The sequence below is a fragment of the Protopterus annectens genome, chromosome 12.part0 (assembly GCF_019279795.1).
Source record: "Protopterus annectens isolate FY-2018-M chromosome 12.part0, PAN1.0, whole genome shotgun sequence".
In the NCBI taxonomy this organism is placed as follows: Eukaryota; Metazoa; Chordata; order Ceratodontiformes; family Protopteridae; genus Protopterus; species Protopterus annectens.
In genome coordinates, this window is record NC_056746.1 from 428,893,925 (window position 1) to 428,908,640 (window position 14,716).

The 14,716-nt window shown below is 42.4% G+C and overlaps 1 protein-coding gene across 2 annotated transcripts in view; it reads right to left on the reverse strand.

Moving 5' to 3' along the window:
- GNPTG (N-acetylglucosamine-1-phosphate transferase subunit gamma) overlaps nucleotides 1-14,716 on the reverse strand; it is a 454,757-nt gene that overhangs the window by 340,530 nt on the left and 99,511 nt on the right. The window lies entirely within an intron of this gene.

Sequence of the window (14,716 nt, forward strand, 5' to 3'; positions counted from 1 at the left end):
TCTAATATGGAACCTTAAAAATCATCATTCAAGAGCCGTTTCTGCTTCCATATTATCCTCTATTATAACTCTTGAAAACTGCAGTAAATAAGTAGCTCTGGACTCCATCCACCTGCTTTATATTGCACACACACATCTGCACCAATTCCACTATCCTTACTCACACTGTCCACTCCTTGTCCCCTGCTCACTGCCACATCACTCTCCATACCGTTGTCACTCCTTCTACAGCCTCACTGCTGCTTTCTTTACATGTTTAATTAGCTTTTAATGAATTGATCAGAGAGTTCTCTACAGCATGATTTCTGTGTCAATAATACATTCATTTTCACCATTAACCATTACATTATAGGTTCATGGGTAAGTACTAGGCTAGCTGCTCTTCCGGCCATCATTATATTCTCCTTAAACACTTTCTGCTTTCATGCATTTGAACAGATGCACACTCGTATTAATTAAAATTGTTTATTCTTCAATATTTCTATAGTGAATGGACAGCAAGCAGTACAATATCAATCAACACTCGAACTGAATGGGACCATTCGCGAATAACTTCAGGTCAAACAGCATTACATAATTTGTTTCTTATTATTATAATTATCGTGAGTGACTTCCCAGTTACTTTAACAGGTGCACAACTGCAATAAAAGTGCTCCTTCATCCACATTATTCCTGTCACAAATCTATCACAAATAACATATTTCAATATTGGCATGATATCTACACATTTGGTTATAAACATTTCCCATTAAATAGCACCAAGTAACTGGTTAACAAATTTAGTTTGTAGAAATCAAAAACGATTGTGTCAAAGCATTCGTGACTTACTAAGACACAATGAGCAAACACCATTCCATGACCCAGGAAGAAATTTTTCAAACAAATGACTTACAGCAAGTGTATACAAAGATCTGTTTTTGCACCATTAATCTTCATGTTTACTTTCATAATCTTTACTTTTACACACACACATACTGCAGCCTCCATGCTATGCTCAGCCACCTTAAATTACCATCTACAACAGAAGAAATACTCAACCCTTTCACTGATGTAGTTATAAAGAAAATGAATGACTAGCGTCCTCTAAACGACTACACACTTCAATTTCTATGGTGTCTAACTCTAGCCTAACTTCTTACTTTCATGAGTAAGTCTCCAAACATAGCTGTTGCCTGATATAAAAATCTTCAAGTAATGCTCAAACATCAAAGCAATCAGTCAGTCAAAAAGAAATAAAGATAAACATTTTTAAATCTAAGGTGCACTTGTCTGTAACAGTTCACAGTCAAAGTGCTGTAATGCCTCCCATACCATCTATCCTGCAGTGCTACACAAAAACACCCCCCCTTTTCCACTAAACTCATCCAGCCCTCCCATCCCTCTTCCACTGACCTCACAGTGACCTGAATTTAAGAACTTGTTATGCTTGGTGTACACTGTCACGAACAGCATGCACAGACACTCTCTCCCAACCTAGCCGCTGCTTATTCTACTGTAACAAAAGCTAACTTAACTTCCCTTGAAAACATATTAAATAATGTGCGGAAAGTCAACCTAAACTTCAGTTTTCACCTCTTTATGCTCCTTCGTAACAGCAACAAACTGCAATCTTTGCTGAAAAAGTACATCCAAATAATTATGAGCCGCATTCACTATTCTACCAGCTATATATTAAAACAAAACTTTTTGTTCCAGTTGCCAAACCTTCTACAGCACTTGTTACTTTGTATATGTAGTCACAAATTGTACCCATAACTGGGTTTAACATAACACCTCTGTCAGACAGTCAAAAGCAGCATACAACCTCTCTCAAGACAGTCAGAGGCAGTCTCCTCAGTTTCTTAAATCCCAATGATGACTTTGTAAACCCCTATCCAATGCACTACTTCCATTAAATACATTCTCTTCTCTTCTGAGAGCACTCCAATAAAGCTCACATTCTTCAAATGTGTCTTACATTCAAACTGCAACCAACTGCTGATCCATATTTTCTACATGAGCATCCAATTTCTCCATTCTGTTTTGCCCTTCAACCACCTGTTGTTAAATCTGTGTAATGGCAACCACAAGGACATGCAAAACTCAACATTCAATTTCCCAACACTACCGGCTTTTTTTGCATCTTTATAGCAGCTCAGCAAATGTTCCATAAACCAAACTCCAATTCTTCCACGTTATTAACTGCTTACTTAAATACTTCATCCAATTAGTAATCGATCGTAAGCACTGCTGCAGTGACAGATACTCCTTTATTTTTCTCTGCAGATATCCCCTTCTCCACAGTCAAAACAAAGTCAGTGGTTTCATATCTTCTGCAATCATTTAAGAATTGGGATCTTCGTGCACTAGCATCACCTTAACTGAATTGCTTTATTATAATTACAAAACAAAGACTTTAATTGCTCACAATATAAAGGGCTATCAGGGAAAACTTCCAGCTTTATTAAACACTGTCCATACTGTAGCCTCTGCAAAATATATTTGAATTATGAGTCCAGAAAAGAATCCACTTCACACAACCCTGGGAATGAAGGTTCCATGGCTTGAATGACTCCTGATAAACAGTTGGGTAGAAATGTTACACACAACAGCAGCAAGTGCATGCATTGTGTTCGCTAAAGAGTAAGCAGCAGTAAACCGTTGTATGTTTATCCACATGCATTCAGCGTGCTATTGCAGACATTGCACCGTACTTGCCACATTTTACTGATAACACAAATGGCTGAAAATAATTATGGGCAAACATGTTTTACAAAGGATCAAGTCAGAAGTAAAATACTTAATGTTATGCAGGTGAGCAAGACCTCCCCAAGTAACTCTCATTCCAAGATCTGTGCAATCCAAAATAAGTGTGGCAGTTTCTGAAACTTTCATAGACCTTGACATAACAATAAACAAAGTTGTACAATTGTGTGTGTGTGTGTGTGTGTGTGTGTGTGTGTGTGTGTGTGTGTGTGTGTGTGAGGGGCAAATAACTTATTTGTTATTGAAACCACTCACGAAAAAAAGGAAATATACCACAAAAGACCAGGAACTGAAACCTCCCACACACTTTCTTTTATTTAAGCAGCAGATTAATCTTGTAGCAGCAAAATAATCCTTTCTTAGCGCCTCGGCTAAAACACAGCCTTTACAGAGTAAATACACTGTATTTACACTGTAAAGGCTGTGTTTGGGACGAGGTGCTAAGATTACTCTGTAAAGGCTGTGTTTTAGCCGAGGAGCTAAGATTACTCTGAAAAGGCTGTGTTTTAGCCGAGGTGCTAAGAGAAGATTATTTTGTTGCTACAAGATTGACCTGCTGCTTAAATAAAATAAATTGTGTGGGAGGTTTTGGTTCCTGGTCTTTTGTGGTACATTAACTTACTTATTTTGTTTAAGTACCTTACTTTTTCTTTCTTCATTTTTAGTAACACATTATTCCAAGAAATAAGTTTCAGTCTTTTGTGCTTTTAGTAACGTGTGTAGTGAAGTGTCTTTCCTGATGCAGCACCTAAGGCTGCACAAACATTATGCAGAAACAATGCCTTTCCTGGACTAAACAAGACTGTCACTGCAATCACATACTTGGACATATTTATATCTCTTTTTGTACTGGTTATCTGTCACTGCACAAAGGCATACTGTAAACACAGTCAGTGTACTGTGGTCTGTCACTGCACCAATTTTACATACTGCATTGTACTGGCTGTCTCTCTCTGCTAATACTTAGGCATACTGTACACACTTAGGCATACTGTACATACTGTTAGTATACCAGTGATCTGTCACTGTAAGTACCATACATACTGTTAGTGTACAGGTTGTCTGTAACTACATACACTTAGGCATGCTGTACATACTGTCAGTATACACCAGTCCTGCCACTGCATCTACTCTACATACTGAAAGTACTGGACATCCGTCACTGCACATGCTTAGGCATACTGTACACATACAGCCAGTGTACCAGTGGTCTGTCACTGCACACACTATACATGCTGTTAGTGTACTGACTGTCTGTAACTGTACATACTTAGATATACTGTACATAACTGTTAGTGTAGTGAGGTCTGTCACTACACATACTCTATGCTATGTCAGTGAATTGGATGTCTGTACCCAAAAATCCACGTGTATGCTGTACATACTGTTAGCGTGCTGTGGAGCATTACTGCACATACACTACACACTGTCAGTGTACTGGATGTTTGTAAGCACACACAGGCATACTGTATATAGGTGTTAGTGTACTATGGAATGTCACTGCACATACTCTACACACTGTCAAGTGTACTGAATGTCTGTAACCACACACTGGCATGCTGTCAGTGTACTGTGGAATGCCATTGCACATACTTTGCATACAGTCAGTGTACTAGTTGCCTGTCACTGCACAGACTTTGCATACTGTTAGTATATTAGTGTTCAACAGAGTCTAACATAGGGGTCCTTACTGAATCAGGATTACTCATGACACTTTTTAAGACAGAGCAAGAAACTTAAGCTATGAATAAGAGTTTCATAAATCCCTCCCTTTATCTAAGGTTACACTTTCTGACATAGTTTAAGCCACCATACAAAAAACTGGCCTCTTTCCAAATAATGATAAAAATGAGAATCTTGCATTTCAGTATATTCTACTTTACCTTAAAGTGATAAGTGTTCCAGTTTTGTTTTGCATGAGTTGCAATGTCAGTATTACTTACTGTAGTCGCAAATGTTGTCTGTGCTTTTTTGGTGGCATTACTTACTTCCTAACTGAAAGCGTCAAGACAGAGTTTCAGTTGGAATGCTGAAACTTATTTTTCTGTAAAGCACTGACCCCCCCCCCCCCCAGCTTGACATCATATTAGGTAAATGGTGCCACAGTAGAGATGGAAATATTAGGGTGTGATGAGCTTTTTCCAGAGACTTACTCTTACTTTTTCCCTGAATTTCAACTATGACAAGATAAAAACAAAGTAAATGCATTCACATTCAGTTTTGTAATCTAAACAGCATTGCACTGGGCGTTTTACTATTTTACATGTCACTACTTTTTCATGGAGCTGCTGTTACATTTTTGTAAAGGTGAAATAGGTTGCTATTATGCTGTACATGCTTGTTGCAGTTCATTTTTTAAAATGATATTAACTGTGTTTTGTTATTGTGGAAATCGTTATTAATTCATGTATTGTTTTTAGGCATCTAAGCCAAGATACAATGTTTGTTGTGCAGCACATTCCTCTCAACTGTCCAGGATATTACAGAATGTCACTGACTGGGTTTTCATACACACATGCAGAAAGAATAGCTGTGTAAAATGTTACCATAACCATAGATGTCCTTCTCTTCCATGTTGCAGTATTCTAGGTGTGGGATTTCATGCCCTCAGGCGACTCGTACGTCGGCTCCTATACAAAAGCTTCAGTTTAGCTGTTGCAGTGTGCATGGGACGTTACACATAGGGGCATAAACCAGGGGCCTTAAATGTGACGTCTGCACGTATAATCCTCAGAACTTGAAGGCCAGCAGGCAGAGAAGGCGGCTCAGCAGGAGGAATGCCAGTTGTTTCCAGGTGTGTGACTTGGAGACCTACTGTAATGTAGGTAGTACAGGTAAGGAATAGGACCTGGGGGGATTGGTGGGAGGGAAGGAATACTGCAACATAGAATAGGAGGACATCTATGGTTATGGTAAGATTTTACACATCTATTCTATGTCCTTCTGTTGCAGTATTCTAGGTGTGGGAGTGTACCACAGCTTATGCAGATTAGAGGGTGGTGGTAGATGAAGATGGTTCTACAAGACCCTGGAGGATTGCCCTGGCGAATCCTGTCCTAGCTCTGGAAACTTGGTCCAGTTTGTAATGCTTGGTGAAAGTGTGGATAGTGGCCCCAGTGGCTGCTTCCAAAATGGATGCTGTGTCTAGGCCCTTCATGAAGGCCCTTGAGGTGGCCACAGCTCTAGTAGAATGGGCCTCGATTCCCCCTGGGGGTTCCTTTCCATGGTGGGAGTAGCAGAAGCAAATAGCTTTCTTGATCCAGCATGTGATGGTTTGCTTGGAGACTGTCTTGCCCAGGGCTCTGGGGTTGAAGGAGACAAAGAGCTGGTTAGTCTTCCTGATGGTCTTGGTCTTGTCCAGGTAAAACCTAAGTTGTCTGTGCACATCCAGGGAGTGCAGTATCCTCTCCCCTTCGTTAGAGGGTGAGGGGAAGAAAGTGGGTAGATGAATGGATTGGTTAAGAGAGAGGTCATTAACCACCTTAGGCATAAAGGAGGGGTTGGTTCGCAGGGACACCCTGTCTTTGTGGAAGACCGTATAGGGGGGACAGGCCATTAAGGCCTGGAATTCTGACACTCTAATGGCTGATGTGATGGTCACCAGCAAGACAGTCTTCCATGTGCACATCTATAAGGAGGAAGGCCCAGCGGGTTCAAAGGGGTGCTGGGTTAATTTCTCTGATATGTAGTTAAGGTCCCAAGGCGGGGGGATAGGTTTCCTAGGTGGACTCATGTGCAAGACCTCTTTAAGGAAGAGCTTTACGTCAAGCCTGGTAAGCAAGGGGGGTTCCAGGGGCACGCAGGCTGATATAACTGCACTAACTTAAACAAATGTTAGTGTGTGTATTAGCAAGCTCTGCTGTATAGTTCTTTAATCAAACCACTGTACTGAGGAGTACATCACCAGGAAGAAACAGCTGCATAACACTCTCCAGTTTGTACCCCCCCCCAAACTAAAAGTCTATTTTTCTTTTGAGAAAAACTTAAATCTATAAAATAGCATTTCATTACCTCTCCTGTTTCATCTGTAACTAACCCCAGCTTTAATTTTATACCTTTTTAAGAATTTCAGGGTAAAATTCAAAAATACTTCCCAAAATTGGAGTCAGACTAACAATAACTAACTATAAAAGAACTCAGACATTTAAAGATTAATTGACTCTGATTTCTACTTATTCTGACTAAAACTCAAGATCTCAGCTTACACATAGTCTCCTTTGGAACGGCACTTTCTCTGCCTCAGGTGTAGTCCCGCTCCGTTCGCCCTCGCTACGCTCAGGCTCACTTCACTCCCCTCCCACCCCCCATATCACTTCCTTTATTCTTCTTCAGCATTTCCCTCCTATAATCAAACCCCTCCCCTTCCTGTTTCCTATCTACCACATCTTTATCTATCGCACCACACTCCATCTACACACAATCTAGCTTACCTATACTTCCTCCTCTAACTTTAACCTTCTTCCTGGTCCATACCACCTTTTATTATATATTTTTTCTCCCAGTAATCACCATGCATACACCACTCCTCTCCACTGCAATACTGCTATCACTATGTCTCCTCCATGCTCTAACATCCTCACCAACAGTATTAACCCCTTATCATTATACCCCTACCCATACACACAGCTATAACTTCTCCTATACCCAACAACCATTACTCAAATCTGCATACATCCCCCCATGAATGTACAACCCCCCAAAATAACCCCCCCCCTCATTCCATAATATCTACAAATAATTCAAAATACACTAAATACTACCTAATAACTACCAAACCTAACTACTATCCTATTTCACTACTCCCATCAGGTGATATCCACCCTAACCCAGGACCCAGTCCTAACTCTACCACTCCTCACAATACCTCATCAACCGCAAGTAATTTAACAAAAAAAACAAACAAATCTCCTTTACTCTATAACACTCGAAGCATACTTAATAAAGTTAGCCAACATCATGCTTGGATATCTGCTGAAAACCCAGACATGATTTCACTAACAGAAACATGGCTTAAACCACAAAACCTAGATAAGGACATACTCCCTCCTGGATATAATATAATACGTCTCGATTGCCCTAATAAAAAAGGAGGAGGGATTGCAATTGTTTACTTCAACAACCTCACTTTTACATACACAAAGCTGTCTATACCTTCCTTTTCTCCCGCAGAATTACTGGTAGCAAACCTTAAGCTCAAAGACTATACTACTATTACTGTCATATCTATCAACATTCCACCAGGGGACAACATTCCCTTATTGGAAAGCATTCTCTCCTACCTCTCCCACAACATCCCTAATGATATCCTCCTCCTTGGGGACATTAACATAAACTGGGAAACACTCACCAGTCCTAACTCAACATACCATATAAATCTATATGGCTTTTCACAACTTATCTCCCAGCCTACTCACACCAATAACACTCATTCTACCAGTACACACATTGACTGGATTCTTGTCTCAAATCCCTCTAAATACCATATTCCAGAAAAATTCTCGGACTCCCTGAGTGACCACTCTCCAATAAATGTACTTAGACATACCTCCCACATATCTAAACCACATAGATACATAACCTGTCATAAATTATCCAAATTCAACCCAGAAACTTTTAATAATCTCTTACTCGGAATAAACTGGAACTTCCTCATCCAGATCCCACTTGATGAAGCAGTTCAAGCTTTTAACTCAACCTTCCTAAATATCTTAAACTCACTAGCCCCATTATGGAAAGTACAGATAAAAGCTACTATATCCCCTTGGCTATCTAAGAATACTCACACTCTTATGACAGCCAGAGATCGAGCCTGGGAAACCTGGACCACAACTAAACTACCAGCAGTTCTGCAAAAGTACAAAGAACTGAGAAATAAGACAAAAAAAATATTGATAAAGATAAAAAAAGACTTCTACTATAACCCTCCAGCTGCCCTAAAATCAGATCCAAAAAAAGTCTGGAATGCCATAAACCAAATACTTCATCCTGGTAATCCTACTTCACCTAATCCATCTCCTGACAAATCTCACAAAGAGACTGCTAAAACCTTCAGTGCCTATTTCATTCAGTCACTAGCCAAACCTTTCAATCCTAATCTAAAATACTCCAGTAACAATGTTCCAGATTACTTGGAACCTCCACCCACAGCCAACTCTGCAAATTCTTTTTTCCGTAAAGCAGTCCCTACTGCTTACATCAAAACCCTTCTTTCCAAACTAAAACCATGCTCTGTTTCTGTTGACAGTATCCCATCTTACTTTCTTCAGATTGCTGCTCACTTTATTGCTTTGGCAGTATCTATTTTAATAAACTGTTCCATCTCTGAAGCTAAAGTACCTGCTACCAGGAAACAATTCTACACCATACCTATTCACAAAGGTGGGAATTCCACAGAACTCTCAAACTTCAGACCAATAGCTATCTTCTCCCCCCTGTCTAAAGTCTTAGAAAAATGTATACATACACAAGTAATGCAATATCTTATACAGGGCACACTCCTCAGTACCACTCAGCACAGTTTCCAGCCCAAACACAGTACCACTACAGCTCTACTTTCCTTTCTCAACACCATTTCTATAGCTAGAGATAATCATAAACTTATCTCATGCTTATTTCCTGACCTCTCAAGAGGCTTTGACTCTGTCTCTCACATCCCTACTGAACGAAAACTCTGATCTCTATGTCTCTCTACTAACACAAGCATGGTTCCTCCAGCTATCTCACTGAACAGACAGCACAATCAATCAATGCATCACTCCCTCTCACTATGATCTCCTTGAGTGAAAATGGAAGATCCCCCCATCCATCCTTCTTTGACCACTACTTCACTTCTCCTCTAACTCACATAATCCTTCTCCCTCATCCTCCAATCCAACTCCACCATTATTATCACCACCACCCCAACAAACTGAACTGCCAACCATACAGCTAACTTTCTTTTTTCTCAAAGCTTGGACTACTGGCTGGAAACCTGGTCAGCTCATCCTTAATCCCAAAAAAAAATCTCTTAACCAAAAAAAAAACTTAAATCAATCCACTTTTTCAACAAAATCAAATAATCACACTAAAATCACACTGCTGGACTCCTCTAGTACTCTCTCTCTTGGTGTATACTAATGATATGAATGTAATAAACCCAAAAACCAAACAAAACAAACTTACCTCTACAGAAATAAAAATTACTGAATCACCTCCTACTCCTCTCTCAGCTCCAAATTATACACTCCATTATTTATTCACCATCCTACTGTCTAGCATTAGGCACCATAATCTCTCACTATGTCCCATCCAGACTAAGCAGGAGCTCCAGCCAAGACCTTTTACAAATTTACAAGCCCAAGTCCAAAATAGGAGCCATTACATACAGCTACTATCCCTCTATTGCTTGGAACAAACTTCCACAAGAAGTTAGATCAATTTCACATCCTAAAGTATTCAAAATAGCCACTAAAGAGTACTTAAAAAGTCACTCAATTTGTACCTGTTCTCAGCCTCCTTGAATATACCTTCACTAAATAACAAACCTAACTTCCTCTGCCTTACCATAATTTCTTCTCCTCTATAACAAAACATTTACAACTTAAACTAGTCTACTTCATCATTTTTACCCAACACTATCTCCTTTCCTTCTGCTGCAATATTCTTCATAACATTTTTACAGATAATTGTAACTGCATATATATGATAACTGTTCTACAAGTTTCATTATGAATGATTATAATGTTAACTGTGTTTGTAACGGTTATATTTTTTGCAACTATGTTTTGGAGCTTTTCTCCCTGGGCCTCTGCTGAAAAAGGGCTTTTGCTCGGTCAGACAATCCTGGTTAACAAATGTAAAATAAAATAAATATGGCAGAGAGGTGTACTTTTACAGAAGAGTAAGATAGCCCACTCTTTATCAATTGACACAGGTAGTTTAGAACCAGGGGAACCTCAGTGGAGCTGGGATCCCTTCTCTTGTTCAGACACCATTTTGCAAATCTTTCCCACTTAGGTAAGATTTTCTGGTGGTAGGTTTGCTTGCCTCCCTTAGGACTGAAAGCACGTCCTCTCAGTGGTGGTGTCTGAAAGGGATCAAAAGTTTATCACCCACAGAGTCAGAGACAACATCTGTAAGTGTGGGTGTAGGAGAGTTCCTTTGTCTTGTGTCAGTAGGTCCACCTTGTATGGTAACTTGAAGTGATTGCCCTCGGCTAGTTTGTGAAGTAGGGGGAACCAGTGCTGCCTTGGCCAGTAGGGAGTCACTAACAAGATTTTTGATTTGTCCCTCTGAATTTTCAGGAGGACTTTCAGAATCAGTGGGAATGGGGGAGGCATAAAGGAAATTCCCCTCTCAAGGGAAGCTGAAAGCATTCACTCTCCATGCTAGAGGGGAGTGAGTTTTTGAGCAGAAGTTCTGCAGTTGCCTGTTTTGAGGGGAGGCAAACGGGTCAATTTGTGGAGCACCCCAACGGTGGACTATGTCTAAGAAGACCTCCCTGCCCAGCATCCATTCGTGCTGAGGCGAGGAGGTCCTGCTCAAGAGATCTGCTTGGTGGTTGTCCTGTAAGGGGATGTAGGCCGCTTGCAGGACTAAGGTGAGACAGGAGACTAAGACCCATATCAGCAGGGATAATCGACACAGCTGATGGGCCTTTGTTCCTCCTTGCTTGTTGAGGTACCATATCATCGTAGTATTGTCGGTGACAATCTGGAACACCCCTGGAACGAGAAGGGGGGTGAAGGTCTTTAGAGCTAAGAAGACTGCTGTCACTTCCCTGATATCAATGTGTTTGGCCTGAAGAGAGGGATGCCACTTTTTCTGAATCCTGTAAGAGGCCAAAGTTGCTCCCCAACCTGAATTTGAGGCATCTGTATGCAATACTTGGGTTGGGGTGGGTAGTTGTAGTGGGAGCCCTGGGTTCAGTTGCACTTGCTGGATCCATCAACTGATTTCTGTTTTCAGACAGGGAAGGAGGGGGATACCCTGTTCTAGGGGATGAAGGTGTTGGGACCAGGTTTTCTTCAGGAAACATTGTAACTTCACATGTGCATTCTTGCCAGTGGTAGCATGGAGATGGTTGCTGCCATTAAACCCAGGAGACGAAGAAATTGCCTTGCAATCCCCTTTTGGGATAGTAGAGCTTCCTGGAAGTGGGAAGTCATAGAAAGAACCTTGTCATGTGGTAGAAAGGCCTTCATTGTGTCTGTTCTGATTCTGCAGCCTAGGAAAATTTGGTCCTGGCTTGGGATCAGAGAGGATTTGGGGAAACTGATGCTGAATCCTAGGTTCTGCAGAAGGGACATGGTGAAATGTAGATGCTTCAATAGAGCATCCCTGGACTCTGCCAGTATCAGGATGTCGTCCAGATAAGGGTAAATCTGTATACCCTGAATTCTGCAGAAGGCAATGGCTGGAGCCAGGCACTTGTAATGACTCGGGGGGGGGGGGGGGGGCTGGATAAACCAAAGGGGAAGGCAGCAATTGGAAATGAGAGGCAGGTCCAGAGAAACGCAGGAATTGTCTTTGGGAATTCCTAATGGGTATGTGCAGGTAGGATTCCTTTAGGTCCAGGGTGGCCATGAGGGCCTTGGCTGGAATGAGGGGTAGCAGAGTGAGAAGAGTGTGCATTTTGAAAGATGGTACCTGAAGATGGAGGTTTAGGAAGGACAGGTCTAAGATGAGTCTTCAGGGACCGTCTTTTTTGGGGACTAGGAAGAGGCGGGAGTAAAACTCCTTCCCTTCCTGTCCTGGAGGGAAAGGTTCTATGGTGCCTAGTTTTAAAAGGTCTGCCAGAACTTGTGGCATGAGATGGGCCTGGTTTTTGGGGATGAGAGCAATGCCTCTTCTAGGTGGCTTCTCTTTCCAAGATAGAAAGTACCCTTTTTGAGTAATGTTTAAGACTCATTGGTCTGAAGTGATGGACTGCCAAAGGGGAAGACCGTGGGAAAGGCGGGCTGAGAGGGGAAGGTGGGCAAGGCAGTCACGCATTACTGGGACCTCCTCTGTCCTGAAAGGGCTGTCTGGGTTGATGAGGTGGAGCAGAGGACCTGGAGTTGGTAGGTCTTCCAGCCCCTCTCCTGGACCTGGAAGAGGAGGAGGAGGGCTAAGGAGTATGTCTCACAAAGGCGGCCTTAGCAGGGTAGTTTCTATAATACTTGGGGATGGGTGACACCAGCAGGTGCTTGATGTCCTGGAGTTCTTTGCTTTTTTCTTGTAGATTTTTAAAAAGGCCAGCAAACTGTTTGCCAAAAAGCACATTGTGGTCCAGAACAGCGTCCAAGATCATAGACTTGAAATCCTCAGGGAAGTTCTGGAGTCTTAGCCATAAGTACCTCCTGAGGGCTGAAGCAGATGCTGCAGACCTGGCGGATGCTTCTGCAGCATTGTAGCTGCATCTGATGGAATGCCTGGCTACCTGTTGCACCAAGGAAAGTTTGGCTGAGATGTCCATCTTGATGGGGCCGTCAGGCAAGGATGCTAGCATGGAAGAGACTTGAGAGACCAAGTCTAATGCATACTTTGTCATGTGGGTCTGATAATTTATGGCTCTGAAGGCCAAAGCTGAAGAAGTGTATACCTTCCTTCCCCATATCCATGTACTTGCTGTCTTTGTCAGCGGGCAGTAGGGAGGCAGAAGGCAGCAGTCTAGACTGCTTATCTGCAGTAGTGGCAATAACAGCTGGGTGCGCCAAGGGTGGTATGACCAGGAATTTTTGGCCCTCTGGTACTTTGTAGAAGCTGTCAGAATGTTTAGGGGCCGGAGGCTGTGAGTCAGGGGCTTTGGAAGCAAAGTTGAAGGCATCCAAGTAAACAGGCAGAACAGGAGGAACTGCTGAACAGGAGGGGGATTCCACTTGCAGCAGCTCAAAGTACCTTTTTTGGATGTCTGTCATTTGGGCTGCATCCCATTTAAAGTAATCCTTCATCTTGGTGATGGCCTCTCCAAAAGTAATGTCCTCAGGGGGAGCATCCCCTTCCACAGATTCCTCATCAGGACAGTAATATTCCTGGGGGGAGGCAATCTAGGAAACATAAGAAATGGACTCTTCTGAGGATGAGAAGGAAGAATCATGCTCTTCTTCTCTGACTTGAGAGGTCGTGGATGGGAGGGAAGAAGCAGAGGCAGGCTTAGGGCTCAGAAGAAGCAGGGTGGAGGTAGATGAGGCTGAAGGCCAGAGGGCCATAAAGGCCTGCATGAGAGACGAGGTGAAAGCCTGCCAATCCAGTGTGACTTCTGAAGAGGTGGAGGTATGTTTAGTTTTTTGTTTCTTTTTGGCCGGGGTGGAAGTAGAGAGAGACCTGGCATCGGGTTTGGACAGTAACGCATCCGAAGTCTGGATCCCTGCCGGAGGTACCATCGAAACTGGTTCCCCCTCGACATCAATGGTCGTCTATGTCTGGATTAGCTCCGTGGATGTGCATGTCATCGGCTGCGAAATGGCTTTCACGAGGGATGTCGCTGCAGTCGACGTATCCTCCGAATGAGCCTCAACCCCTAGAACGGCATTTGGCTGTGTGTCGGGAAGCGGAGTGGCAGGCGAAGAAGGCCTAGGAACCTTGGCCTTCTTGCGCAAGGGTTCAGGTGTGACCTATGATGTAGGATCCATCCTAAGGGCTAACCGCTTAAGGCGCTGGTTCTCCAGGTAGAGGTTTAACGCGGCTAGACAGCTGCGCAATGTCTTGGGCACAAAAGATTGACGAACAGCGCAGGAGGAGTGATCGTGTTCATGGCCTAGGCAAAAAACACACCTGTCACGGGTGTCTTTATGGGGTATCTGGTGCCTGCATTGGCACTTTCCCTTTTTCCCTGATATCAGTTAAAGGCTACAACAACCAAGCGTTAGCAAGAACAATCGTCAAAAATAAGAAAATTAGAAACCCAACGGGTTACTATCTTAAGATGTGACGTCTGTGGAGAAGCGATCGTACGATGAGAATGTCATCTGCGGCTGAAACGTTCTGAGGATTGTGCGTGCAGACGTCACAT